This window comes from Podarcis melisellensis, assembly GCF_964234715.1.
Source record: "Podarcis melisellensis genome assembly, chromosome: 9".
NCBI lineage: Eukaryota > Metazoa > Chordata > Lepidosauria > Squamata > Lacertidae > Podarcis > Podarcis melisellensis.
Genome location: NC_138541.1, coordinates 22946734 through 22974469, shown reverse-complemented (window position 1 = coordinate 22974469; position 27736 = coordinate 22946734). Strand labels below are relative to the sequence as shown.

Here is a 27736-nt window from a genome sequence, read left to right as displayed (position 1 = left end):
ATGTATTTTGGTTTCTCAGTAGTGCAGATGATGTACTAAGGCACATCTGTTAAGGAACCTGTCCAGAGAAGAGCAATTTCCCCCCTGTAGTGCACATGCAAGCAGAAGATTCTGCACAGTCTCAAAAGTCCAGCCTCGTTTCCCAAAGCCCAACCCTCACCTGTGGTTGATGACCCTATTTGTCTGGAAATCATATCATCATATTTCCTGCTCCCACAAGCAAGTGTGTCTACAATTCCAGTAACCAACGTATTCTTCAGAATGTGTTCGCCCTCCCCTTTTTAATCTTTTGTTAGTCTGCTAAATCAACACTCCATCGAGGAACCAAAACAGATGTCAAGCTTCTGAATCTCAGGAGGTGTCAGAGAACTTTGTAAAATAGCTAAATAAAATTTCACACCTGAAAACTATGCACAGTAACTTTCTTTTCCTCCATTGTCAAAGTTGCCGAAGATAGAACACTAGGAGTCCCAGCTATCTATCACACCAGTTTGACGTTTTCTGCACAAATCATTAACATTTTTGTCTGTACTTGGTAGCAGGGAAGTTGCATTAGAAATGATGGATCTTGGACCACTGTCTTCAAACCACTTTTTCTGGAGAAATCCCATTGGAATCAATGGAGCTATTCAGGGCTGCATCTGCCATTATATTTCCCTAACTGCGTTTTAAAAATACTTGTGGGGAAGTAGCTCAGGATGCATATGCCATAAAAGTCAATGACAAATTTGAGATATATGGATTCAAAAAGAAAGTCTTAGAAGCTTTCTGAAACACGAGTTTCAGGCATAACTCTAAAACCCAATTGACACAGGAGCCCTAAATAGTTACATCCTCCATGTGGCTGGAAGCCTCTGAGTGACTGTAATAGCTCTTAGTTCTGATAAGTGGGTATGGTCACACACAAGCGGCACCTTTCTAGCTCTTTTTCAGTACTGTATGCTTGTTGGCCCATAAGCTCTGCGCTCTTTAGAAATGTCTGGCTTCAAGAAGTAGCAGCCCAGGACAAGGAAGCAGGCTGGAATGGGCTCCCCCCCCCCCCCGAGAGTGCAGGCCATATTAGTTCATACAGTCACTAGAAGCTTTTCACTACATAAATGCTTCATGTGGACTCCTAATGAGCAAGCTTTGTACTGAACCAGCATTGCAAAGATGCACATCCTCAGGTGTTTTCTGCCTGCCTACCTTTTGAAAAACTGATGCAAGAATATTCACTTGGGAAGGTGTTCTACAATAGCACTTTGTTTGAAAATTGTAGAGAGGCAAGTCATAAGGCCATCTGAGATAGTTTTCTAAAAATGGCTCTACAAATTAAACAAGTTCATTACATGTTAAGAAACTTGGTCCAGGACCTTAGCTGGTGTATATCAGGTTTGTTCTGTTGACATCAGTATTAAGGATGCAAATTTCCAACAGCTGAGATGCTGGTCTTCTGCTTTTCTTTTTTCCAGGAGGACTCATCACAATAACTCCCAAGAGCGCTTAAAATTGCTAAGGCAGCTGTGTGTTTACCTTAGGAAACAAAAAGGAAATCATTGATATTCGTGTAATAACATTCTCGTAGAAATGTAACAGGATAGTGTGAAAGTGTTTACACGGAGGGAGAAAGGCTTAGCTTCTCTTGACATGTTGTGTTGTGTTTTTCCTGTTACAGCAGCAGAACATAATAAAGAGTTGGATGCATATAATGGACATGCAGTCTGGGGCCTTTAAACAGAAAGTTTGCCTAAACCTAGTCAAAGTGTGAGTTCATTTTCTTTTCTCTTTTTCTAAATGCATTTAAAGGAATGCCAAGGGTGTGGGTTTTTCCCCTATGAGGATAGGTGTTTCTTTTGGGGAGTGGGGGTACTTTTGCTGTTGCATTGTCCTCAGACTAAGCTGAGCAAATATTTGTCCAAAATATCTGTATCATAGAGTTGGTTGGGTCACTAAAATGGTATGACAAAGGCTTTAAAAGTCTTTATAAAGTATCTCAAGATACTTCCATCTTGACTGCTGGTCCAAGGGCTATGACCTGAAGACACACGATGCATGAGCTTTGCTGAGGAAAAGCATTTCTGGGTCTTTAGCATGTGCACCATCAGACGTGGCTAGCTGAGTGGGGCTAGCTTCCCAGCAGGTGGGTCACTGTTGCTTATCAGGAGGGAGAAGAGCGAGGTGGCAGAGAGGTTGGTGCAGTTCCAATGCACTGGTGAAGTCAATCTGGAGCTCCTGCTAGAGTGTTTGCATTGCGCAACCTCCCTGTCCTCTCTCCACTAGTCAAATGAAAGCACTCAACCACTTCCAAAGATTCCGGTACACGTGGCAGTATAGCGTAGGTCTGCAAACATAATTCTGGATCAAGGACTGGGCTATAAGGCTGATTCACATCTTGTTGACATACATCATTTGATATATTATCCCTCAGTGACTCTCAGCTGGTTGTTTCTGTGGTGTTTGCTGAAGAGTATTGGGCTTGAAGTGATACAAGTTGAGAAAGAAGTGCAGCATCTAGCCTCAGTGTGACGACACTAAAGGAGTGTCTGACCTTTGAGCTACCTCTTCAGAATGTGATGAGGGCGAGGGCACAGCCCCATGTGGTTTTAGATGGGCTTGCTCCTAGGTGAGAGTTTGGAGCAGCCAGTGGTGAGGGAGTTTTGAGTTAATATGGCGTCCAAGAGGCAGGTGAAATGGCAGGGAGGTGTGGGTGGGTGGTAATTGCATGAATACAGCTCGCAAATATTATTTGTGGGTATCTGATGATTGCATTGTTTTATATTGTTTTGATTTATTTATTGTACTTATATTGTTTCTTTTCTGTTAATATGCTGTTCATGGCTTTGGGAGCCTGTGAGTTCTATGGTGTGGAGTGGAGGTAAAAATATAATAAATTAATTAAAATAGGTTATTCAGCTTGTTTTTAACTCTAGACGTATTTTTATGTAGAAACTCAAGATCAGAGTGGCTAACCAGTGGTCCTCCAGATGACTCCAGCTTCCATTAGCCCCAACCAGCATGGTCAATGGTCAGGGATGATATGAGGAAACACTCATAGGGCTGTACTGCTAATGATATATATATATATATATATATATATATATATATATATATATATATATATATGCTTTCGTAGATTTTCACGGGTACAGGAATGCAGGTTTTGGTGTCCTCGGGTGTCTTCCCGTGTAAAAGTTGGGGTGTCTAGGCGACGTTTCGACGAGGTCTCACTCGTCATCTTCAGGCTGGTGCTTTCGGCTTCTTGTTACTGGAACAGAGCAGGATCTCAGTGTTTGAGTTCCTATAAATACTGTTGAGGGGGTGTGGTGTATAGCCTCCAATGTTCTGGGCAGAGAGGAAGTTCCCAGGCTAGTGTGCCTTTTCTTCTTTTGTTCCTTAATTACTTGAGGGATATCTTGAGTGATTTCTTGAGTGATATCCTGAGTACCACTTAGGTGGGTCATTAGGTGTGGATTAGTTGCTAAGACCTCTTTAATAAATTGTAAATATATTACAAAACATATTAATAGCATCCATAAAGGGATAAAGCAAAGTATTTGGATCTTAAAAGCTAATCATTTAAATATCAAATCATATATATATATATATATATATATATATATATATATATATGCAGGTTTTGGTGTCCTCGGGTGTCTTCCCGTGTAAAAGTTGGGGTGTCTAGGCGACGTTTCGACGAGGTCTCACTCGTCATCTTCAGGCTGGTGCTTTCGGCTTCTTGTTACTGGAACAGAGCAGGATCTCAGAGTTTGAGTTCCTATAAATACTGTTGAGGGGGTGTGGTGTATAGCCTCCAATGTTCTGGGCAGAGAGGAAGTTCCCAGGCTAGTGTGCCTTTTCTTCTTTTGTTCCTTAATTACTTGAGGGATATCTTGAGTGATTTCTTGAGTGATATCCTGAGTACCACTTAGGTGGGTCATTAGGTGTGGATTAGTTGCTAAAGTCTTTGTGTCTTGACCTCTTGAACTTTGTGAAGAGTTTTTCTGAGAAGATGGCTGTACTGCACTTAGTTGTGCTCTGGCTTGGCTTCGTGTATAGGGGCGAGCTGTGGTTTTGTGGCCTGTGTCAGCCAGATCTGTGTAGGGATTGCAGGGGGGTGCAGCATCCGGAGGTGCCACCATGGTTTGGCTACTGGATGGTGTCTGTAATTTATCTGTGGAGAGGGTCTGGGTTTGGGTCTGGTGTGGTTGATTGGTGATGGCGTTCTGTGTGCCTCTGGATCTGGTGTCAGTTTTTGTGGGGAGGGCTAATTTCCAGATGTCTGGCAAGCGGGATGTGTCGTCACGCTTGTTCATGTTGTGAGGGTGTTTCTCTATCTCGATGGCTTCCATGATTATTCTCTTGTGGTGATGTTCCATGTTAAAGAGCAATTTGGAATCTGCAAAATCTTGTTACTGGAACAGAGCAGGATCTCAGTGTTTGAGTTCCTATAAATACTGTTGAGGGGGTGTGGTGTATAGCCTCCAATGCTCTGTTCCAGTAACAAGAAGCCGAAAGCACCAGCCTGAAGATGACGAATGAGACCTCGTCGAAACGTCGCCTAGACACCCCAACTTTTACACGGGAAGACACCCGAGGACACCAAAACCTGCATTCCTGTACCCGTGAAAATCTACGAAAGCATATATATATATATATACATTCACATTAGTGAACATAAGTTACTGTGCGTAATAATTTCAGTAGCTCTTTTTTGAGTAGGACATTGAAAACCTTAAATACTAAGAATATAATAAACTAAAAAGGATAAAAAGTAAGAAGCCAATACAGTAGTACCTTGGTTTTCGAACAGAATGCGTTCTGGAAGTCCTTTCAATTTCCGAAACATTCAGAAACCAAGGTATGGCTTCCGATTGCGCAGGCGCGCTGGAAACAATAGTGGAAACCTCATCGGATTTTCAGCTTCCCCCCAAAAATGTTCAAAAACTGCAAGCAATTTCTGCAAGCAATTTCCCCAAATGTAAAACAATTCTGATGTTATTTTCACTAATATCATATGCATTTTTGTGCTCCTTTTCTGATAACGCATGCATTTTGTATACATTATATGGTTGGAGAACTGCATCAGAAAATTCAGAGAAGGGTGAATTTCAAAATAAATGGTGTTTTCATTAACATATCATTTTGGGAGGTGTGCAGTAGGCAGATTCACATAAAAATGTGGACCAAACAAAATTTCACCCTCATCCATAGGTGAACCTAGGAAAATGTATTCGTTGTAACATTCACAAAGGGGTATCTAGGAGCTTTTCACCATATATTAATAGCACCTCAAGCATTTACTAATTAAATAGTATAGATGAATAAAGCAGACAGGTCCCTGCCCACAGGCTCACAGTCAAATAAAGCATGGAAAAAAAGGTTTAGGGAGCATCTAGCTACACATCATAGTGCATTGGATTTGCAAGGGGCAAGCATTCAAGGATGAAATTTGAATGGAGGGTTGTTCTGCACCACAAACAGCTGTGATGAATCCACACAATGACAATAGGCTTCCAGCTGTAATAAGAGGCCCTCCAACATGGCTGCAAATCCACAGACATAACTTAATTCCTTGTTCTTCTCTGGGCGGCAGAAAAGTGGTGGTTCTAGGCCGGATGAGGTGATGAGTTTTTAAGGAACAATAAAGGCAAATGACTCAGAAAATATAATTACCCTGGTTTTGGAAATTGCATTGGAGGAAACAGGGGTCATTTTTTTTGCCTTTGTTTCTGTGGTTTCCTCTACTGGAAAATATTAAATAGCCATATGACAGTGCAATACGGTGAAGGCCTGCTCAGAAGTAAATCCCACTGTGTTCAAAGGGTCTTACTTATTCCCACTGTGGTGGGAAGGTAAACGGTGTTTCCGTGCGCTCTGGCTTCCGTCATGGTGTTCTGTTGTGCCAGAAGCAGTTTAGTCATGCTGGCCACATGATCTGGAAAGCTGTCTGTGGACAAATGCCAGCTCCCTTGGCCTGAAAGCAAGATGAGCGCCGCAACCCCATAGTCGCCTTTGATTGGACTTAACCGTCCAGGGGTCCTTTACCTTACCTTACTCCCAACCATAGTTTCCTAAGCCACACCTTTTAATTGAGTTTTGTTTTGCCATGAAGCCACACATCTCTGCATTGTTCCTCAAACTGAAGAATCCAGGAATATCTTCCTTCATCTCTTTGGGTGGTAAATTCTTGCAACCCTAAGAAAACACAAAAGACTCCACAGAGGGCCTTGATTTCAACAGGCCACATAGAGGGAGTTTAACTCTGCTCCATGCCCACAAACGTGAACAAGGTATAATAACCACTGTGGTTGTCAAGGATTACCTTTGGTATTGTGGTTAGCACATATCAGCACTCAGCTTGGCGAGCACTCTGGTAGGTGACTTGATCTACAGCGTGAGACCCCATGGCTTTCTGAGGTTCTTAATTGTACCCAGCCTTGTGGCTGGACACTTTTCATCAAATGTGTCGGCCACCTGTGCATGCAACAGGAGAAATCCAAGACACTCTGAGATTCATCTCACCCAAACCAGAATTGTTTGTCAGACACCATGCCTGTCTGGGGAGAAAATGAAATTGATGGCACACAGCTAGATTCCACGGTATTCTTTCAACAGAACATCACAGGGAAACAATACCACAAGCATCCATAATGTATAAAACATGAAAAGGAGCAGAAGGAATAAACATGTCTCAAAATGCACTTAATCAAGCCATCCTCTTACTAAAACCAGTAATTATTCTGGATTATGAGAGAGAGAGAAAGCTTGCAGTATTTGGAGTGTACAAAATTGTTAAATTCACAAGAGCTTAAAGAGAAGTTGAGGGATGAGGACATCTTCTCCTTTGTTTATCCCATTGTTAAACTACCCTTTCTTGAAGGAGCTCAGGGTGGCTTATGTGGAGCTTATTTTGTTTTCAGCAACCTTGTGGGATAGTGTAGGTTATTTTTCCCATGGTCACCCAGTGGCCTTCATGGCTCAGTGTGGATATGAACCCAAGTCTCCCTGGCAAAAATCTAACACTCCACCCATTATACCACACCAGTTCACTTTGGAATAGCTAATTCAAGAAGATGTGCCCACCTTCATAGTTGTCTGGCCAAACACAATTCAAAGTGTTGGTGTTGACCTTTATAGCCCTTAACGGTCTCAGCCCAGTATACCTGAAGGAGCATCTCCACCCCCATTGTTCTGCCTGGACACTGAGGTCCAGCGCCAAGGGCCTTCTGGTGGTTCCCTCACTGCGAGAAGCTAAGCTACAGGGAACCAGGCAAAGGGCATTCTCAGTAGTGGCGCCCTCCCACCAGATGTCAAAGAGAAAAACAACTACCTGACATTTAGAAGACATCTGAAGGCAGCCCTGTTCAGGGAAGTTTTTAATTTGTGACATTTTAATGTATTTTAAATCTTTGTTGGAAGCCACCCAGAGTGGCTGGGAAAACCCAGCCAGATGGGCGGGGTACAAATAATAAATTACTATTACAGAAACAAGCACTTCCATATATGCTGCCCAGTATGGGGGCCAGAACATCTTCCTAGAACTCAAGACAAGTATGGTTGTCAACCCAGAAAGAATTTAGGTCAACCTGCCTGTGGAGTTTGTGGGCTAGAGGAACTTTATGGAAATACCTCAGGTGCTTAAGCTATCTAGGTGCTGCAAATGTATATTTTAAAGTACTGTATTCCCCCCCCCTTGATTTCCTTGCTTTTATCTTTTTGTAAATAATTAAACAAAATAAATGCATGGATGTATGAATCACACACACAAAAGCAGCCTATATCATTCTACAAATAAAGCTGGAAACATCCCAAAGCCGCTAGCTAATGCAATCTTGTAAAATTCCTTCCTGGATTATAACTATGCAAATCAACTTAGTCCTGAGTATAACCCCTAACCTGCCGCCGCTGCCAGCTTCTTCTTGCTGCTGCCTGGTCTGGTCTGGTGTGGTTCTCTCCCTCGCTCAGCGCTGTGCTGGGCAACCGCTGCACTGTCCCTCCCCCAGATAGTCCCTCGCTCTCTCTCCGCACCGCACGCCTGGCACCTACCCTCTCCACAGTGGGCGGCGACCTGGCGGCTCGGATCGGATTCGCACAGCCAGCACTGCAGTGAGAGAGAGTGAGTGAGCCAGGTAGGGGCAGAGAGCTGCAAGTGCGAGCGCCCCCCCCAGATGTTGCGCCCGGTGCGGCCGCCCCCCCTACACCCCCACGCTACGCCACTGGTTGTGAACTAGGGCTGGGCAGCATCTGGTTTTCAACACTGTGATACATAACCAGCTAAACATTGTAATATGCTGGTATAGCACGGTGTCTGAAATAAGGATGGAGCTGTGTAGAGGCATTGGCTGGTTTCACCGTTTTCCCCACATCATGCTTTTTTTGCATAGCACACAAAAAACACATTGTGATTCGTGATATATTGCCGAGTCAAAAATGATGAAACTGCTATCATGAAACAGTTTTGGGCGATATATCAATATATCTCCCAGCCCTATTGTGAACCATCCTGGGATACAGGGCAGTATGTATACAAATTTAATTAAGAATACTGAAGTCAGCAGGGCCTGGATCTCCAGTATCAAGGTGAAACATACTGGTTTCTGGAAATGCCCTGGGTCTTTTCTGGAGAAGGTCACCATGAAGGGAACCACAAACATATTGTTGCATTCTGCTTCATTTTGGACTCTGGTGGCATCTCAGTTCTTAGGCTGAAGTTCTGTTGTCCATTATTTAGTCCATTGAAATAACAATGTGTAATTAGAAACAGGGCTGTGGCCTTAGTAAGTATTTAGAAAACTTTCTAGCTATGCATGAAACATCTACTCCTTATGGTTCAGGAATATTATCGAAACTATTTGCCTAAACATTAATGCAAGAAGTATTTCCTATTCATTAGTCTTCTGTTTAAAATATGCCAATCACCCTCCAAAGGACCAGGAACAATAGTGTTGGTCAAAACACAAGTAACAAGGAGCAAATGGTTTGAAGTAAACATTTCGCACACGCAAAAACATTCCGAAACTCAGCTTCACTGGCTATTTGGCTAATAAACATGAATGATGAACACATTCGAAGAAACAGATGATGGTTTCCATAAATATATGAAGTGGAAAATTCATAATGAAGCTTAAGAATGATTGATTGCTTGACTAATTATATTTTCTGCTATGCTATTTATTTTATCCCTCTGTGTAAATTCACAGAAAGAGCACAAACATAAAAATAATATAACATATGCCGGTGTGTGTGTGTGTGTGTGTGTGTGTCCAGCACTGTGGTCTGCAGACCACCCGTGGTCCATAAGCAGTGTGTTTGTGAAGAACACTTTCAATCTGAATTTTATGGAATTCAAATCGCAATACAATAAAATACAACAGAAGCAATAACAGAAGCAATAAAAAATTCATCTGAAAATCATACAGCATCAAGCACAGGGCATTACAATAGTTACAAGAGCCAGATTATTTTTTTAAAAAAATAATAATAATATTTAAATGGTCCACTAATACCCAGAAAAACTTTCAAGTCGTTTTTTTTGGGGGGGGAGGCAAAGTTTGGGAACCAGAGGCATATGCAAATTTATCCCTGCGTCTCAATTCACAGGAGCAATGGAAACATCTATTGATTAACAGTGCTGGGTGTCTAATGTAGCCAACAGTTTATTCTAAACTGTGGTCACAAATGGTTACAAATAGACTAATTTAAATGGTTATCATTTAACCATTTATCATTTATCGTCCATTCTGGGTCTCCCAACCACTGTTAACAGTGTCCTTTTTCTTGGCAGATCAAGATGAACAGGTGACAGCAAAAGTTGCAAGGTTTTTAACCGGGGCAAATAGAATTAGATCCATTTTTTGACTATTGATCCAAACCCCCAAAATGTATTTTATATAATTAACTTTTTACCTTTATCCTTCTGCATACTGCATTTTGTTTTATTGCTGTGGCTGGTAGCTGATGCAATTAAAGATTCGTTCATTCATTCACTCATTCATGGCTAGGAAGGGGAGAATGGATTTTTAGTTAAAAGTGATCATTTTAATTAACTGGGGATGGTTAGACTCCATAGATAATTCATTAGGCTGAATGATCTGAAGCTTCATAACAGATGGTTTGGTTTCATGTTCCGAGTGATACTGAAAGATTTTTCCAATGTCCCAAAGCTGTAGCCCATGTGAAACATAATTTTTTTATGTAAATAATTCTCCAGTAACAAAGAGGGAGAATCACTGCAAGCACTGTGTGTAACGAGCTTGATCTCTTACTGACAGCAAGGGCATTTCATGTCTGAAATGCTGCAGAAAGCAAACAGAGCAAGGCTGAGCAGACTCACCCTCCACGTCAGAGACAGAGTACCTGGATAGATTCATGGGGTCTGTTGCGGTGGAAACGCAGAGTATCACTGACCACATAACTGCGGCATGCAGTCCTAAGACCGCACGCAGCCAACTGTAAATGAAACCGAAGGAAACATATTGCACTCCTTCCAGCCATTTAAACATCCCTTTTTCTTGCCAAGTTGTGAGTAAGATGGGCATTGTCCTTGCTCAGGGGACGGGGTCTGCTGTCGCTCTCTGCAGTTCGCTCATGTCAGCAATCAAGAAATACAATAAGGGATCCCTGTACATTAGCACTTAATTTAAGGTTAACAACTCCAATTTCTGTGAGGTCATCACAGCCTCTCTCTTTTTGTTTTGCTTAGCCTGACAAAGACAGACTGAGTCCAAAGAAAATGATCAGTAACCAGTGTAGGCTCTGGTCCCATCTGCACTATACATTAAAGCAGTATCATACTACTTTGTGCAGTCATGGCTTCCACTAAAGGATCTTGGGAACTGTAGTTTGTGAAGGGTGCTGAAAGTTGTTAGGAGACCCCCGTTCCCATTAGGTAAAGGTAAAGGGACCCCTGACTGTTAGGTCCAGTCGCAGACAACTCTGGGGTTGCGGCCATCATCTCGCTTTACTGGCCGAGGAAGCCAGCGTTTGTCTGCAGACAGCTTCCGGGTCATGTGGCCAGCATGACTAAGCCACTTCTGGCAAACCAGAGCAGCACATGGAAACTCCGTTTACCTTCCCGCCGGAGCGGTACCTATTTATCTACTTCACTTTGATGTGCTTTTGAACTGCTAGGTTGGCAGGAGCAGGGACCAAGCAACAGGAGCTCACCCCGTCATGGGGATTCGAACCGCCAACCTTCTGATCAGCAAGCCCTAGTCTCTGTGGTTTAGACCACAGCACCACCCACATTTGTGAAGGGTGCTGAGAATTGTTAGGAGACCCCCGTCCCCATTACAGAGCTACAATTCCCAGAGTTCTCTGGGAAGAGGGACTGGTTGTTAAATAATTCTGGGGATTTTAGCTCTGGGAAAGCAATAAGCTTCTCATAACAGCTCTCAGCACACTTAATAAACTGCAGTCCCTTTCTTAGCCCTGAGAGACACATTTCCTTCTGTGTAACCTTTTTGGGGGACACATGCTAGAGGTGGGCAAGGCCAGAGGCAAACAACATATATGAATTTTTACCTTTGCACGGTAGGCTGGCACTACAGACTTGCACACTCTTCTTTATCCTGTATTCAAGCAAGCAAGAAGCTTTACCACAGTTCAAGGGCTCCTGGTAGCCCTGAGATCACCGGATGAAATAAAGTTTTTAACTGAAGCTCTTTTTAACTACAGCAGTAATTTTTAAACTATTTTAGAAAAAAGTGGATTTGTTTGGTTCCATGGGCTCCTTCAAGAGGAACAATGGGATATAAATTTACCGGTACTTAATAACAGATAAATGAAATAGTTTCAGACAGGGATTTGTATGTTTTGAAGTATTTCTCAAGAAGATGAATGAGTACATAGGAGCAGTCCAATTTCTAGCAACAGCAAATGAGAAAACATCTTCTGTGTTTCTGTATTCTTATTTGAATGAAGAAAAGTTCCACTTTCCGTGAGTTATGTGAAATCAGAAAAGGCTTAAATAGAGTAAGTTAAGTTCAGTCCAGAAATATATACCAATAGCGAAGCTGGGAATATTTGCATAAGCACACAGATCTGCTACGTTTCAGTGTTGGTCACCTGGGGGTGGCAGGCTGCCAAGAAATGTCTTTGAAATCCCCTGTGTGAATAGAGGTGAACTTTCTCCAGTGCTGCCGAACCTTTCAACCCCTGAGGTTAAGCATATGATTGCAGCTGCAGCCAAGGAAGGTCTGCTGAAGGGAATTGCATATGTGCCACAAGAGATTTTCATTTCATTTCAAAGTGCTTTGTCAAACTCTTAATATCTGTGTCCATCAAAAGGTGTGGGATGGGGAGAAAGGACCATTTAAATCATAGCATTCTAGGTCTGAAAAAGGACCTGAGGATAATCTGGCCTAAACTCCTGTACCGAAGAAGAGTGAACCCACATTAACTTGATTTATAGTATGCCACAAATAGGGAGGACAGAGGGAGGTACACTAAGCCAGATGTTCACATTCAATGCTCAGGTCCCAAGCATGCAAACAAGACACAGTCATCATTCCCTTTCCACCCACCCGAAGAAGGAACCGTTCACTGGGAAGCTCTGTAGCAATATGGTAGATCGGGTCCTCCCTTAAAGAGGGCATGTATTGCGGTGAGACCTGGAGAACTGACACCCTGTGTTGTGGGTGGGTATGATTGGTCAGCCACAACACCCGGTTGGTAGGTCCCTTGAAGCTGGATACAATCTGGCCAATGGGATGCAGTCTAAACGGTTCGAGGGACCTATTTATGCCCATGCAGGTGACCCAGAGCTTCCTCTTTCGGCACGTGCATTTGGAAAACACACCCACCACTCCCTACTTTTAGGGCTTTGAGCTTGACCTTGCTATGCCGTTGTTTGTCATCTGTCATTGGGACAGGGGCACAGCAGGAATTTTCCCCACTTGGATGATTGGCTGTTGCCATTTGGGCCTTGCCTTGTAAGGTTGTGGATAGGCTCTGGTTCAGGTGATGGGGATGGGAGAATGCTCTTGCCATCCCTATGTGAAGGGTATTCCATTAAAGGAATCCAGGGACTCGATGGTTTGAGGGGGTTGTGCCCGTGCCTGAGTCCAGGGGGACATTTGGGTGGCGGAGTTAGCCCGTGCCCGGCTTTCCGCTTATCTAAGTGTTCACCCTAGGCTGACCTATGCTGGTGCCCTAGGTCAGCACTACCTGGATGGCAGGGAGCTAGTCGAACCAGAGCCTATGCAACCAGTCACTTTCTGTAATCAATAAAGTTGTGGCCTAAATTCTGCCAAAAACCAAAACTAAAATTTGAGTCATGTGTGAATTTATTTAGGGGGGAGGTTTCTGGGACTTAATACGCAATGCACATACTTAACATGAAAAGGATCCAAGACAGGTACAAACCCCAGCATCTCCAGATAGGACTGGGAAAGACTCTCTGCTTAAATCTCTGGGAAGCCACTGTCAGTAAGCACAGAGAAGACTAAGCTAAAAGGACCAAAGATATAAGGCAGACCTCAAGGGCCACCTCTCTCCATATGAACCTACCTGGACCCTGAGATCAGCTTCTGAGGCCCTTCTTCATATGCCTCCTCCACGAGAGGTCCGGAGGGTGGCAACACAAGAACAGGTCTTCTCTGCAGTGACTCCCTGTCTGGAATGTTCTCCCTAGGGAGGTTCACCTGGCACCTTCATGATACACCTATAGGCACCAGGCAAATACATTCCTCTTCAATCAGGCCTTGGGCAGATTGACATCCAATGACCTTTTAAAATGTGTTGGGGAGGGAGGGATTATTGGGTTGCTCTTGGTATGCTTTATTGAAACAAGATCAAAATAGTTCTCAATATCTGCAGGAATGTACATTCTTTCAACTCAGGTTGGTTTTTACAGGGCTAAGGTTTCAACCAGTGCTTTCAGCATACTTGGATAGAAGACCAAGTGTCATCAAATTCCAGTGGCTTGCCTGTATTGTATCAGTGACATTGTCCAACTTAATGGTGTTGCATGCTATGTGCTTGAGTGTGCACTGAATAATGGACAGAGATGGCAATTTTTCTCACATCCTTCTACATTGCATATGCACAGGTCTATAACTGATATTTCTTGCTTGTTTTCAGAGGAACATGCATAGTCTAGCTTTATATTTTTTTTAAATGGCCAAAGTTTTATTGGTAGTTGCTAGTTGTTTAGATAGTTCGCTGGTCTAACGTATGCTTAGTCAACAAACTGCCAGTGTTAGGCAGAGTCACTACTTTGTATCAGTCTATAGAACGTGACTTGACTGGAGTGGATTAAGCCTAAGATGTTTGGTCCTTTAGTCATATGACCCATACCTGTTTTCTTGAAAGAAAACATAACATCCTGTTTCATGAGAGAAACTTCTCAAGCAACTTATAATGAAGTTAAGCCTATTCTTTTCTCATTTGTTGGAAAGTTCTCAGTGGCAAGAGTTCTCCATTTGGCTGAGCAAGGAATTGGACAACTTCCAGAAAGTATTGAAACATCAACTACAGTTATCAAAGGCTGTAATTATACTTTCATCAAATGCTCTGGCTTGTCCAAAGGTAGTCAGAATACATTAAAGGAGGAAAATTTAATTGACTCTAATAAGTCCTGGCATGAGGCTTAATAATGCTGTATAGAACTCGTTTGTCTTTGATTTACTTCATTGAGTTGTAGGCCTAATCAGTCACCACATTTTTGCGGAAAACTAAATAGAGGAATATTGAAGAATTATGTATCTTGGATCTTATGGAATTTCAGAATCATGTACTTCTAACCAGGTTCTTAAAATCTAACTACATGTCTCAGAGAAACTTGTATAACTAACCCTTGATAGCAGGATTCATCCTCCACTTCCTCCTCCTTGAAAAGCCTCTTCAAGAAGGGCCTATTTCAATCACAAATCCATTTTCCCCTTCTTTCTTCCCTCCCCAAAATGATAAACATGGCAGATATTTGGTAGATGTGCAAAATCCAAACTACATTCTCATCTGTTCACGAGGGAGGTACAGATAAGGTAATTCAGTATCGGAATCTGAAAATAACAAGTTATTTGAGCATCCTAGATAGGAACATTATAAAACACTGTAATATTTTGTGGCACTGGGGAGGCACTTTTGTTGATTTCCCCCACACATTTCACTTGCATAATTTTCCCTTAGTCACACAACTAACTTTAGCTGGTCTCAGCAGTCTAGGATGAAATTCCCCCCAAACCTCACAGATGATTTTTCCCCATTAAAAAAGCTGTGCATAAGCCATCAATTTAGATTGTATCCTGAAGCCCATGAGCCAAATCTGGAATTAACACATCTGACATTTTACATCAAATCTATTCCATAATTGAAGCTGCACATCCACTGCATGGCATCCTGATCACAGGGTTCAAATTTTTCATATGTTGATGCAAACAGGGTCTAAAAAAAACATTTCATGAAAAATGATCTATACTTCCTAAGAAAATGTAAATGTTGAACCTTTGGCCCAGGTGCGATCCTATCGTGGCCACTGGGTATTTGGGCTTAGTCATTAGTAAAAGCAGGACCCCTTTGTAATCCAAAATGGGATGTAGATGGAGTCCTTGATGAATATTGCAGAAAGAGTGATTTTATCCAGAGCGGAAGCAATGCTCTGCGAGCCACTTCCAGTTCTTTAATCTGATGTCATGTTGGGTACTGCACGGCTGCCAAAGAAAGGCAAGATACCATATTATCCAGCTTCAATAAAGACATTAAGTGGCAATTTAAATCCTCCCAGCAGAGATGATTTGTGATTTTGCAGAAATGTATACGGAAAGGAAATGGAATAGCTTAACAGCAGCTGTTTGAACTGCTCTGTCTTCTTCATTTGGAAAAACAAAAGCAGCAAAAAATGAAACTCTTGCTGCTTCCGATATTTTTTCCCCTTACCGCATTTTTAGGTGAAATCTTAGGCATGCCACAATCTTAATTTTTCACAATGCTGCACTACAATCCCACCTGGCAAATAATCCCATGCAGCTATGAATTAGAGCTGGAACAAATGTGATGGACAATATGCAGAAGAGACTGTTGGACATTGCCCCGTGAAACATCCTCCATCCTGCAGTGTCTGGAACATGGTGCAGAGTTTTCACAGCAGAGGCCTTCCTCTGAGGGACATAGGATGCTGCCGTACAGTGAGTCAGATTGTTGGTACATCTTCAGGTTTATGGTGCTGGGTGATCCATGAGCTATCACATATGCATCCAACAGGCACAGAGGCTAGTGGGGGATACAGGCAGCAGACAACTCACTGTCTCCCAATATCACATTATCCAATGCTAGGCAAAAGAGTTTGCCAGTGCTGTTTTCCTTCCAAGGCAATTGAGTGAGGACTTTTTAACAGTGCAGGGATATGCATGTTTGCTTTAATTTATCTTTAGTAAATGTATGTTCAGAATTGTGGCCTGAAACTCATAACCCAGCAAGTGAATTCTAGGTATGAGGCCCATTTTAGATTTGCTAAGCCTCTAGACACCAGGTTCTCCTTTCAAAGTGTTTGGGTTTTCAGAAAATTCACTTAGGTTAAGATATTTCAGCTTAATGTAATATGCAGCAAAGTCTTTAGAATGCTGGCTATTTAGTGTGAATATGCTGGATCATGTCATTCCTATTTCTGTAATCTTATTAGTGCACATTACCTGTAACTCATTAACTCACCCCTATTATTATTATTATTATTAATTATTATTATTTAGCAGTTCAAAAAGAACTTTATTTAAACTCAGAGCAAATGAACCAAGTCTGCATTTAGAAGAACGTGTATGGTCTCTTGGTGGTGAAGCGTGGCTTATGTTGACGATGCGGAACTCTATGTGGCAGAGGGAACTTGATTTTGGAATCATGGAACTGCTTGACAGCTGGTCTGCGGCACTTGCTAGCAGCGATCTCTTCAACCTTCATGATCTGAATTGAGTGAGCACAAGCTCTGTGACGGGTTCCCATATCGCGATAGCACTGTGTAACAGCTCCAGCAGTTGTCAAATCCCTGTACTCCCTGTACATGTTATGAGTTCCACTACGAGAATCATAGCGCAGCCAGATACCGAAATTTTTCACCTTCAACGGAGACTTCTCAAAAACCTGTCCACAGTACACAATTTCCCCAGAAGATTTCTTCATCTTCTTCAGCTGAGAGACAAAGTACCAGAAACGGGACTTTGCAACAACATGATTAGATGTGCATACAATAGAGAAGTGCTGTTGGGCACTTAGGAGTGGGGAGGCATCTCCCAACAACTTTGTACTCCCTCAGGGTGCCCGACGCGTTCATGGTGCTGCCTCTCCGCTGCCACCCAGAAAAGGCACCCCTCTGCTTATTATGACCCTTTCTTTCAGGCACCTTCTTCTCTAGGGCTTCTGCTATTTAGATCCTCTATTGGTGGCATCACCTCTTAGCCAGTTTTCCAGTCCTTAGCCTTTTCCACACAGCTCACGCGTCCTTAGGGTCCATGTGAAGGAGACCAACAGAAAGTCTCCCTTTCTACCGGAAGCTGAATTGTCAACATTTGATTGTTGACTGCTTTGTTCTTTGAGCACTTGTACTGCTTGTGAACATTCTGTGGCCTCACAGCAGCTCAGCCAATTGATGCCAGAGGCTTCACTGCTATGAGTCTACAGGGGTTTCACACCAAATGCATTGTAATGGCATGGAAAATCAAGCATACCATTTAAAATGTCAGAAGGAAACAGGTTTCGACATCAAGCTTGCGGAGGCTGATTAGACACAGCAAGAGAGCTTTGGAATGGGAAAGATTTTAAAACATTGTGAAAACTACCTTGATGGTTCTCTTTTAAGTTTGATGAAGTCCTGCAGCATAACATGGAAATATTTATGTACTGAGGAATTAGGCAATGCCCTCTTTTTCCTTTCTCCCCTTGTCCTTTTGAATTCCTAATTGTTTTTGAACTCCTGACACAGTTAATTAGACACTAAAAAACACAAAAAGAATTCTTACTGGCATTTGGCAATCTGTAAATTGTGTGTACATGGGTCATGTTTTGTTAACAATCTACAAAGCCCCCTGTTCTCAATTTTCTCCATTCTTTCATGCAATAATAGGTTTGGTTAAGCCTCCAGATACATGGTAAATTGGATAAAGTTTGAAGCTTTGACTCCTAATGGCTTTTCTTGTAAAGAAAAGAAAAGAAAAGAAAAGAAAAGAAAAGAAAAGAAAAGAAGGAAGGAAGGAAGAAAAAAGAAAGAAAGAAAGAAAGAAAGAAAGAAAGAAAGAAAGAAAGAAAGAAAGAAAGAAAGAAAGCTTATATATAATTAGTTCTTTTGTTCTTTTAGATGGTGCAGATTCAAAATGAACTGAATGAGGTAGAATGTTTGGGGTGACAATGAGGTTGTTTGGACCATCCTTATATGTCGTCACATCTACACCAGATGCACCATGCACTTTAACTGTCATGGCTTCCCCCAATGCATCCTGGGAACTGTGCTTCCTTAAGAGTTGTTAGCAGATCCCTCTTCCCCTCACAGAACAGAATTTTTATTTTAAAAAAACAACCCATTAAAAACAGCAATAATATTTAAAAACAGCCACATACCCTCACAACTAAAATAAATTCAGGGTTGCTGGAAACAATATATTTCAGATGTCAAATCCCTGGGTGAACAGGAATGTTTTTAAAGCCTTCCTCTTGAGTCCCATAGAGGAAGAGTAGGATGGCCAGGCTTCACTGAGTATGAAATAGAGATGGTGTCACAGGGTGCCGGCCAACATGGTGGGCCTGCCAGTATCTCATGTGGTGTCTCTTCTGGTCTTGTCTGCACTGGCTGAGCATCTCCTACATTGAATATGCTTCCTCAGACAGGTCCACCTTTCAGTGGATTCCAGGATTGGACACCCATCCTTACTTGCCACACCTCCCACAGCAGCTATGTTATAAAGGTCACCCATAGCTAGGTTTGGATGAGTCTTCCAATGTTTGTTTCTCTCAGTTGGGGGGGCCAATATTCAGTTCAGTTTTCCATATTTCCACATTAGTTAGTTTGTTTGTTTTTAAAAAGAAGTCCTCGTGAAAATTCATCAGCATTTTAGTTCAAATTTCTTCTAATATATTCATGTTTGTATGCAATTTTCCCCAAGGTATACATTTTTGCATAGCAACTTTCCCTGATACAACACATTTTTAAATGTTCTTTTCATTTTTACCCAAGCAAATGCATTTTTGCACATGCTCATTGATCTGCATTGCAAAATCTGGAGATCTGTGAATTTTGAAGTATGGATGTGTTCCGGTTTGTGTGTTGTTTTAGGAACTGTGAATTGCATAATTTTACCTTTAAATATAAATTTTACCTTTAAATTATTTAAATACCTTTAAAGAAAGAAGGCTGATTGCCGAAGAATTGATGCTTTTGAATTATGGTGCTGGAGGAGACTCTTGAGAGTCCCATGGACTGCAAGAAGATCAAACCTATGCATTCTGAAGGAAATCAGCCCCGAGTGCTCACTGGAAGGACAGATCCTGAAGCTGAGGCTCCAATACTTTGGCCACCTCATGAGAAGAGAAGACTCCCTGGAAAAGACCCTGATGTTGGGAAAGATGGAGGGCACAAGGAGAAGGGGACGACAGAGGACGAGATGGTTGGACAGTGTTCTCGAAGCTACCAGCATGTGTTTGACCAAACTGCGGGAGGCAGTGGAAGACAGAAGTGCCTGATGTGCTCTGGTCCACCTTTAAATGTGAGCTCAGTCAAATTCTTCCCACATCCCTATGCACAGCACTGTCTCAAAATTCCAAATGTGCCCACTGGATCATAAAGGTTGGTAACCCCTGGTTCAGAGGATGTTCTCTGTTCATAAGCAATAGATAGACACAGGACTGTTCAATTACCAGGATCCCATTATTTGTTACCAACTTGTGCACCAACTCAAAAAACTTTCACCATCTGCAAATAATGAAAACATATATATATGTTTGTGATCTGTCGGATCCATAATTATTGCTGCTCTCTCCTACCTTTCACTTAGGATAAAGCAAAGGCCCCCTTGCTGATTGAGAAGAGTTCACATTCTTCAGCGAATGGTTTGCCCATGAGTAATGCCATTGACATCAAAGCAAGAATGTTTGTGGGTAAGAGTGTGTGGGACCTTTGCTCATCAAGCTGTGCCTGCCTGTTCAAACTTCTTAAGCATCACTAGAAAAACAATGGTGTGTTGTGTTTAGAGGGATCATGTGATTTTCTCTTCACTTGGATATTAAGTGAAGAAGACAGGCACCTTAAAAAAAATCAAATAGCCTTATAGGAAGACTGGGAATGTCCACATCAACTGAAGTAATTCAAAACTCTAATCTGCTCCATCCAAGTGGATGTCTTCCAGCACTCCACTGGTTCCCAATTTTTGTCAATGTGCTGCTACAATTGTGGTGCCAGAACAAGCCATATCCCTACTGGTGATACATAGCCAAAGGCTATGCCTTCCCCAGAACTCTTCCATGCTGTTTATAATGTTTCTTCTCAACATGTTTTTCCTTGTTGCCTGTTGAGCATTGCACACTAAGCTCTGGTTACAGTGCTTAGATACATGGGTGCAATTTCTGCATGCGTGCAAAATTTAGGATTCCACTAGATTTGATAAGGAACTGAGACCACCTAGCTCTTATTCCTCCAGCAAATCCTCCCCTTCCATTCACGAAGCCTGTGTAGCTCTGCACCCTCAGAAAGAATGACTGAACCCAAAGAAATCTAGCCAAGACACAATTCACACAATGTAGTGATTGTCATAATTAGGTAACTGTGTGAATGCCTTTCAAAAGGAAACAGCTGCCATGGGAGGCCCCCTATCCAGATTGGTACCCTGTTGGTAGGTAAGAGGGCTTTAGCCCTTTATGCAGCTTACAACTTGGTTGAACTACATCCCTTTGAACTCTTTGGATGCAGCAATTATTTTGTTTTGTGTAGGGTTGGCTAGAAGTTCTTAAGCAAAGAGGCAAGCCAACTCTGCCGTATTTAGGAATGGTCCAAGAACTCTGAAGGGAAGCAAAACAGATACCTTCCCAATCACTTCCCCCCAAAACTGGCCTAAAATTTGTTGAAATATCTGTCCTTAATTATTTTTTTAAAATAAATGGCTGCCTATACCTTTAGAAGGTTTACATCAGATCTTCTGAAATGCTGCCCAGAATAGATAATAGGCTCAACAAAGACGCTTGCAAGAGCATGAAAGAGCATTTATATACATGGGCTTTTCTCAGTAATGTTTCAATTTCTTCTCCAGCCGACACCAGCAATAATCAACTGCCATGTGCTCATTGTAGAACAATGATGGTGATAATTACAACTAGTTCTGTGTCCATTCACTGCAGACCAAGATTGATTAAGTATTTTGGGTTGGATCGAAAGATGTACTTTTCACAAACAAAAATGTGTCTTCCGTCTGCAGAAGGGCTATTTTACACTTAGCACTATAGCACTGCATAAGAAAAACATTTTTCTACCCATACTCACACAACCCTCTCTATCCTACGCCAAGCAAGCAAGGGGCATTATCAGAGTACAAAGAGAAATCCCAACCAGGCAAAAACACTCAGGGCATGGAGCAAGGCCATTGAGAGGTATGGTTTGAGGAAAGTTTCAAGGGCCATACAAAAAGGCCAAGAGGGCCACCACCATTTTCTTGTTATGGATTTGCAGTGATCAGTTCCTGGTGCCAGGTCTTTCCATAATCTCTACATTCAGTGAAGGGTCAGAATTTGAGCAAAATCATAAATTCCTGAGTTTAGGAAGGGCTGACTTCCTCACGGTGATGGTGAGACATTGAAGAAACAATGGTGCCGATGGCCAGCCGTTAGTCCCTCGGTGGAAGTCATCAACCAGGCAATAGGCTCTGTCAGGCACAGAGGGACGTTGTCAGGGCAACAGGGGAGCATGGTGTCACCTCAGGGAAAGAGAGTGTCCTTTTACAACAGATTTTGGGAGCAAGGATTTTTGGTGCAGGAAGCAGGCAGAATTCTATGCGTGTTGGCTGGGTGAGGTTGCACCAAGAGACCGGGGGTCATGACTGGTTGTTGTTTTTGACCAAGATTGCTGAAGCTATGAGAGGAACCATGAGAGAGAGACTTGGGGTGTGGTGTTCTGCACCCTCTCCATGGAAGGTGTAAAATAAACCGTATTTCTTAAAGACACCAGTCTCCACTGTGCCTTGATTTTCCATTGGAAACACAACTCTGGTTAGGTGCCAAGACCCCAGGAATCTCTTGCTGCTACTTCTCAGCTGAGATTGAGGTGGCCTATAACGATATGAATGAATGTGTAAACCCTAGTGAAAGATCTTATGCAAGCATTTGCAGAATAGTGCCCTGGCTAGTTTCCTTCTACTCATCATTCTTTGAATCCAACCCTCCAAATCTGCCCACACAGATTTATGCTTATCCACTGAAATAGAGAGTAGTGTTCTATAGAAGACAAAACTATGAACTGTAGAAATAAGCATTGGTTTACTTCCACAGTGAGGTTAGCAGTTCTCTCATGCCGTCCAAAAGGAAAAATAGAAGACCTAAAATCTAATGAAGCATTAAGGGGGAGGACACAGATTTTTTGAATTCATGTAATATTGTGAGCCGAAACTGATTGTAGATTTCAGAATTTGGAGAGTAATGCTACATGGTTAATATTAAAAGAGAACTTCTCATGTGTCCACATAATTTTAATTCCACCTTTTAAAAGTACCATAGTGTCAGTCCCATTGCAGGGCTTTTAAAAAACATTATGTATCCTAGAGCCTTCCTTTCACATATTAAAAGCCGGAACCTGGAATGCGTCCAAGTTAGATCAAAGCTATGAAATATTCCCAATAGATGGGGCTAGAGAGTACCAGGAAATATTCTAAACATACCATAGTGTGTTCTGAAACAACACAGGTATTCTGGCATGGAGACCTGACACCCAACACTAATTATGACTACTAATTAGTAGATTTAAAAAAAAATGTGCAGCCAGATTTCTGTAGATAAGCTGGATAACCTTCTGTTTGAGGGATCCTGCAAAGTAGATTTTGGGTTGCATAGAGAGAGGGGGGAAAGAAGTCCAGCTATATCAGAGGAACAGTGCTGGCACAGCACTGAACACAGCCCATAGTTGAGTTGGAAAATAGGGTAGCTAGTTGAAGAGAAGAGAAGTTATGGAGGCAGAGATATGAAGAGTTGAGGAGTTGAAGAGCTGCAAAAGCAAGAAAGAACTGAAATCTTTAAGAAAGAACTGAAATCTTTATTTTCTCACAAACTATTTAACTTCTTGCCTTACTAAAACCTCATGTAAAAACATACTTTGTTTGGAGGTAGGGGAGAGAAATTGTCAGAAGTCTTGTTATTCACATACAGTGTAAGGGCTGGTTCGGGTAGTTAAAGTTCAAAGGGGGTTAGTAGAGGTAGCCAAAGAAACTTACAATTTATTTCCCTTCAATAAGCACTAATGATGAAGCTTTGGTAATTTTCTGCTTTGCTCAATCAATTGGTTAGTTAAAAGGAAGCTGATAACCCTTATTTTGGCTTTACATACCATAAATCGCTCAGGGTTAGTGCTTTGCATGTGACCATAAGCATTGAAATGCATTAAATGGCCAAGAATATTAGCCCCTTCGATCCCAAGAGACAACTCCTCCCCTGTAAACATTGGATTCCTGCCTTCATAAAGTTAAAGTGCTGAAAGCAGATAATGATGCAGTCTTGATAGCTGGCCAATAACTATGAAATGAAGTTATATTTATCTTAACATCTATGCATTTCTCACATGCAACAATACTTTTTGAATAGTTGTTTTCAATGCATGGAATATGGTCCACTGGATCAGTACACTTCTATGATATTTTGTGATTTTGGATATATTAGTTGAGTTTAAATTCAGTCCACAGACATATTCAATAGACTCATCTGCCCACCCACTCTCAGAGGCATAACCTTTAGATACGAAGGTTGAGGAAGTAATCTGATTAATGGTAACTCTGAAGATGAGTGCACACACTGCTTCTGCTTCTGCTTCTTTTAAAAAAAAAGCAGAAGAGGGACTTGAGGGGGACTGTGGATTTACCAAGAAAATATAAGAAAACAAGAATTGGTCCTGGTATCTCCCACCCTATTTCAAGAAAACTCAATATGGAAAAGCACTGCCTGAATCTATCTCAAAAAACAAAATTGTACAGCTGGAAAAGGTTGACTGGTGTGAGATTCACACAGCTGATATGGCATTTGCTGCCACAAGATGAAGTCATGGTCACCAACTTGATTAGCTTTCAAAGGGGATCAGTTAAATTCACAGAAGATAAGGTTATCAATGGCTACTAGCTATGACAGCTCCATTGTTCTTGGCACCTTTCTGTCCAGAGAGACAATGGAGTCAAATCGCTGTGTTAGTGAAGAGATTTCCCCAGAGTGCATGCCTAGGCAATGTGTATGGAGGTCCTGGGCTGGCAAGACAACAAAAGCCCCCTCTTTGCCTCGCTAATGTGGTCCAAAGGAAATCAGTGCAATATGATTGACACCAGCTTGGCTGCAGGGATTACCATCTAACAATCTTAGGGACTCTACTCTGGTTTTGGGTAGGGTTTAATCCATAGCTTTTTCTTCTTCTGAAGATATCTTACAAGGCAGCAGAATTTTAGGACCACAGTTTTCCTTCTCCAAGTTGTACTACCTTCCCAGGTTGACAAGCCTCATCTTGTCTGCTCAATGTGCCAGAGTCTGTCTTCACTTGCAGGGGAAGTCCCTAACTCACTGAGGGTCTAAGACCCATCAGATGCCCTCACCTGGTTTAGCCGACCAGTTGAAACCCTTTCCCAAGGTGTGTCTGCTGTCACATCCTGATGGCTTCTGGAATCCACAGGTGAGAGCTGAGTGCAGGGTGGGGACCAGAGGTGGACAAACTACCCCAGAAGGAGCACAACATGTTCCACACGAGAGTTACTGTCAGGGACTGGCTGGACGACGAGGAGTGGTGGGAAACGCTACCCAGGGAACCCACAAACCCCAGAGGAGGAAGGCTCAGAGCCAGGGAATTGGTTCTGACTGAGGAGAGGTGGAGCAGATTGGGAGAAGCGGCTGGATGCTGAAAGGGCAACAGGGTTTAGTGAGGAGGGAGAGCCAGTGACAGAGAGCTGTTCAGACCCTGAGGCTGAAGCAGAGGGGGGGCGGGTGTCAGGTCAAGAGGCTGCTGAAGAATCCTGGAAGTCTCCCTCTCCTGCTGCTCCCCCTGGTCTCCAAGAACGTGCAGGATAATGACAAGAGAAGAAGAAGAAGAAGAAGAAGAAGAAGAAGAAGAAGAAGAAGAAGAGGAGGAGGAGGAGGAGGAGGAGGAGGAGGAGGAGGAGGAGGAGGAGGAGGAGGAGTTTGGATTTGATATCCCCCTAAGGAGTCTCAAAGCGGCTAACATTCTCCTTTCCCTTCCTCCCCCACAACAAACACTCTGTGAGGTGAGTGGGGCTGAGAGACCTCAGAGAAGTGTGACTAGCCCAAGGTCACCCAGCAGCTGCATGTGGAGGAGCAGAGATGTGAACCCGGTTCACCAGATTATGAGTCTACTGCTCTTAACCACTACACCACCCTGACCAGAGACCAGAGGTGTGCAGATGTAGTTTGAGACTGCTTGGGAAACATCCAGGAGCCTGAGAAAGGATAGAAGGCTGGGACCTTCAGTCCTGGCAACAGCTCTATAGGGTCAAGACCGACTGGGAAGTGTTGCTGATTTGTATGCCATTTCCTTGAATAAAGAGTTAACTTCACTGACAACTGCCTCTGCCTCTTCATGCCAACCTGCACCTGATAGGTACTACCCCTCCCTATACATCCAGATAGCTGCATAGTGCCTCCAATATCATAGGAGGCATATCTCAAAACACCAGTTTCCAGGGAAAAACAGTGAAAGAGAGCTAGTACACTCATGTCCTGCCAGTTGGATTCCCATGGGCACCTTGATTGGTCACAGTGGGGATATGTTTGTGGTCCAATGCAACAGGATTCTCTTCTTTGGTCCCAAATGATCTTTTCTGAACTATAGCTATGCTTGAAACTAGGAAAACAGCAGCTATGGTAATGGATTATTCATCTGAGTAGACATTTTGTCCACTCAAACCACAGCAGAAGCTTGTCTTCTCTGCATATTTTGCCTTCATACATTATTACAGTAAGTTGAGTAAAATAATGGAACGAAACAGAAAGGCATTCCCAGCTGGCCAGAACAGCAGAAAAGAGAAACTGGATAACGTCTGTGAAAATTACTGTGGTGAAATTAGATGTGTACGTTAATAGAATATTATAGGAGAAAAAAAGAACTCCGACTATTAACTAGCCAATCACCTACCAGAATCGCATGCAAAAATATATTATATCTAGCATGCCAAAAAGGGGGGGGGGCTTTCTAGAACAATTTGTGATACCACATAAGTTTATTTGGGCAATGTAGAGATCTCTCAGAGGGCTACATGCATCCTGCAAAGTTTGAGGTGGGGGGGTTGCTCAAGGGTAATGAAAGAAAAAAACCCAGAAAATTGTTCCTGACATATATAGCGCACTAAATAATAAAGGCCTTAAAATTTTATGACACTCTCAGGATAAAGGGAAGTCTGTTTTGATAGCAGATTTAATTCTCTGCAGTTATAAAACACCAAGATTTACACAAAATTAGGGAGTGTAGTGAACCGGTGATGTACGCCAGAAATGTCACATCCTAGCGCACCATTAATTAATATATTACGGAACTGTCCCGAGACTCAAGTATTGTGGGCAGAGAAGTATTAATGGTAATAAAAGATCGCCTCAGATGGGATACCTCTGCGACTTCAGAAAGGATGCATTCTAAGCTTCAGAATGAGACTACCACATGCAAACAATAAAAATGAAAAATAAGATGTCACTTTGAATTTGCCTGGCTAGGCAAGTGCGTGCGTTGCTGATATTGGGGTGGTAGGGCTGGGGGGAAAGGCGTATTTCCTATTACACTTGTTGCAGAAGGATCAGGGAAGTGACAGAAAGCGGCTTGAGAAAATATACTGTTCTTGGACTCTGCTACAAGGTTGTAAAGTTGTTTCGGATATGAAATCAAAGATGGCATTTGCCTCAGGCTTTCATGGGTCAGACAGCCTGTTCCTGACAAACTTTTCTTGAAGTTCAGGAAGTCTTCTCTTGGTCAGTCTGCCTCTGACAGAAAAGCAGTAACTTTCCAGATTTGAACTGTTCTGGCATTTGCGTTGGGGCAATCTGCATGCCTCTCTACAGCGGGAGCAAATGAGAAGCATCTGCTGGTGCCGCTTAGTCAAAAATATCGCTTTAGTGAATGTGTCAAACAACAGCAGCATAAGACCTTTAGGAAATCACCCTATCGAGAAAGAAATGTGTCCATAATGCTAAGGGAAAGAGAAGGCCTCTTCGCAGGTGAAACATCAAGCAAAGACAGCACCACTAACTTTCATTAAATGTATACTAAAGCAATAAGCCTTCATGTGAATTTTCGTTCCCATTGCATAACCTTGAAATACAAAGTGGGATTCAGGGGCAAACAATGTGGAAAAATTCAGAAGACAGATCCATAAAGTTGGCCAGCTCTGAAGGAGACGAAAGATGGAGAGAAACACCCAACGGCAGCAGCAAACCGACCTTTCGCTGCCCTTCTTTGTCCAAAGAGCAAGCATCTGCAGCACTCAGAGATTTGTACAGCTCAGAAGCAGCATGTAAACATTTTCCTGGAGCACACCTAAAATATCCGTTGCCTTTCCTTACACCACTTGAGCCCTTTAAGCTGTTCAACTTTTCACCTGTGCACCTGTTAACA

The 27736-nt window shown here is 42.5% G+C and overlaps 2 long non-coding RNA genes and 1 pseudogene across 3 annotated transcripts in view; 1 reads left to right on the top strand and 2 right to left on the bottom strand.

Annotated features, from left to right (window-relative positions):
• The first annotated feature begins 1578 nt into the window (after positions 1-1578).
• Positions 1579-22075, top strand: LOC309377870. Its single transcript, XR_014171748.1, has 3 exons — positions 1579-1743; positions 19950-20052; positions 22003-22075. It is a non-coding gene; the product is annotated as an uncharacterized lncRNA (long non-coding RNA).
• On the bottom strand, positions 16668-17246 carry LOC309378077 (large ribosomal subunit protein eL20 pseudogene; annotated as a pseudogene). The gene has a single exon. The product of its transcript is annotated as a large ribosomal subunit protein eL20 pseudogene (transcript).
• LOC309377875 overlaps positions 17744-27736 on the bottom strand; it is a 30211-nt gene continuing 20218 nt past the window's right edge. Inside the window, exon 3 of the long non-coding RNA XR_014171753.1 lies at positions 17744-17898. This is a non-coding gene — a long non-coding RNA (uncharacterized lncRNA). The remainder of the gene's footprint in view (positions 17899-27736) is intronic.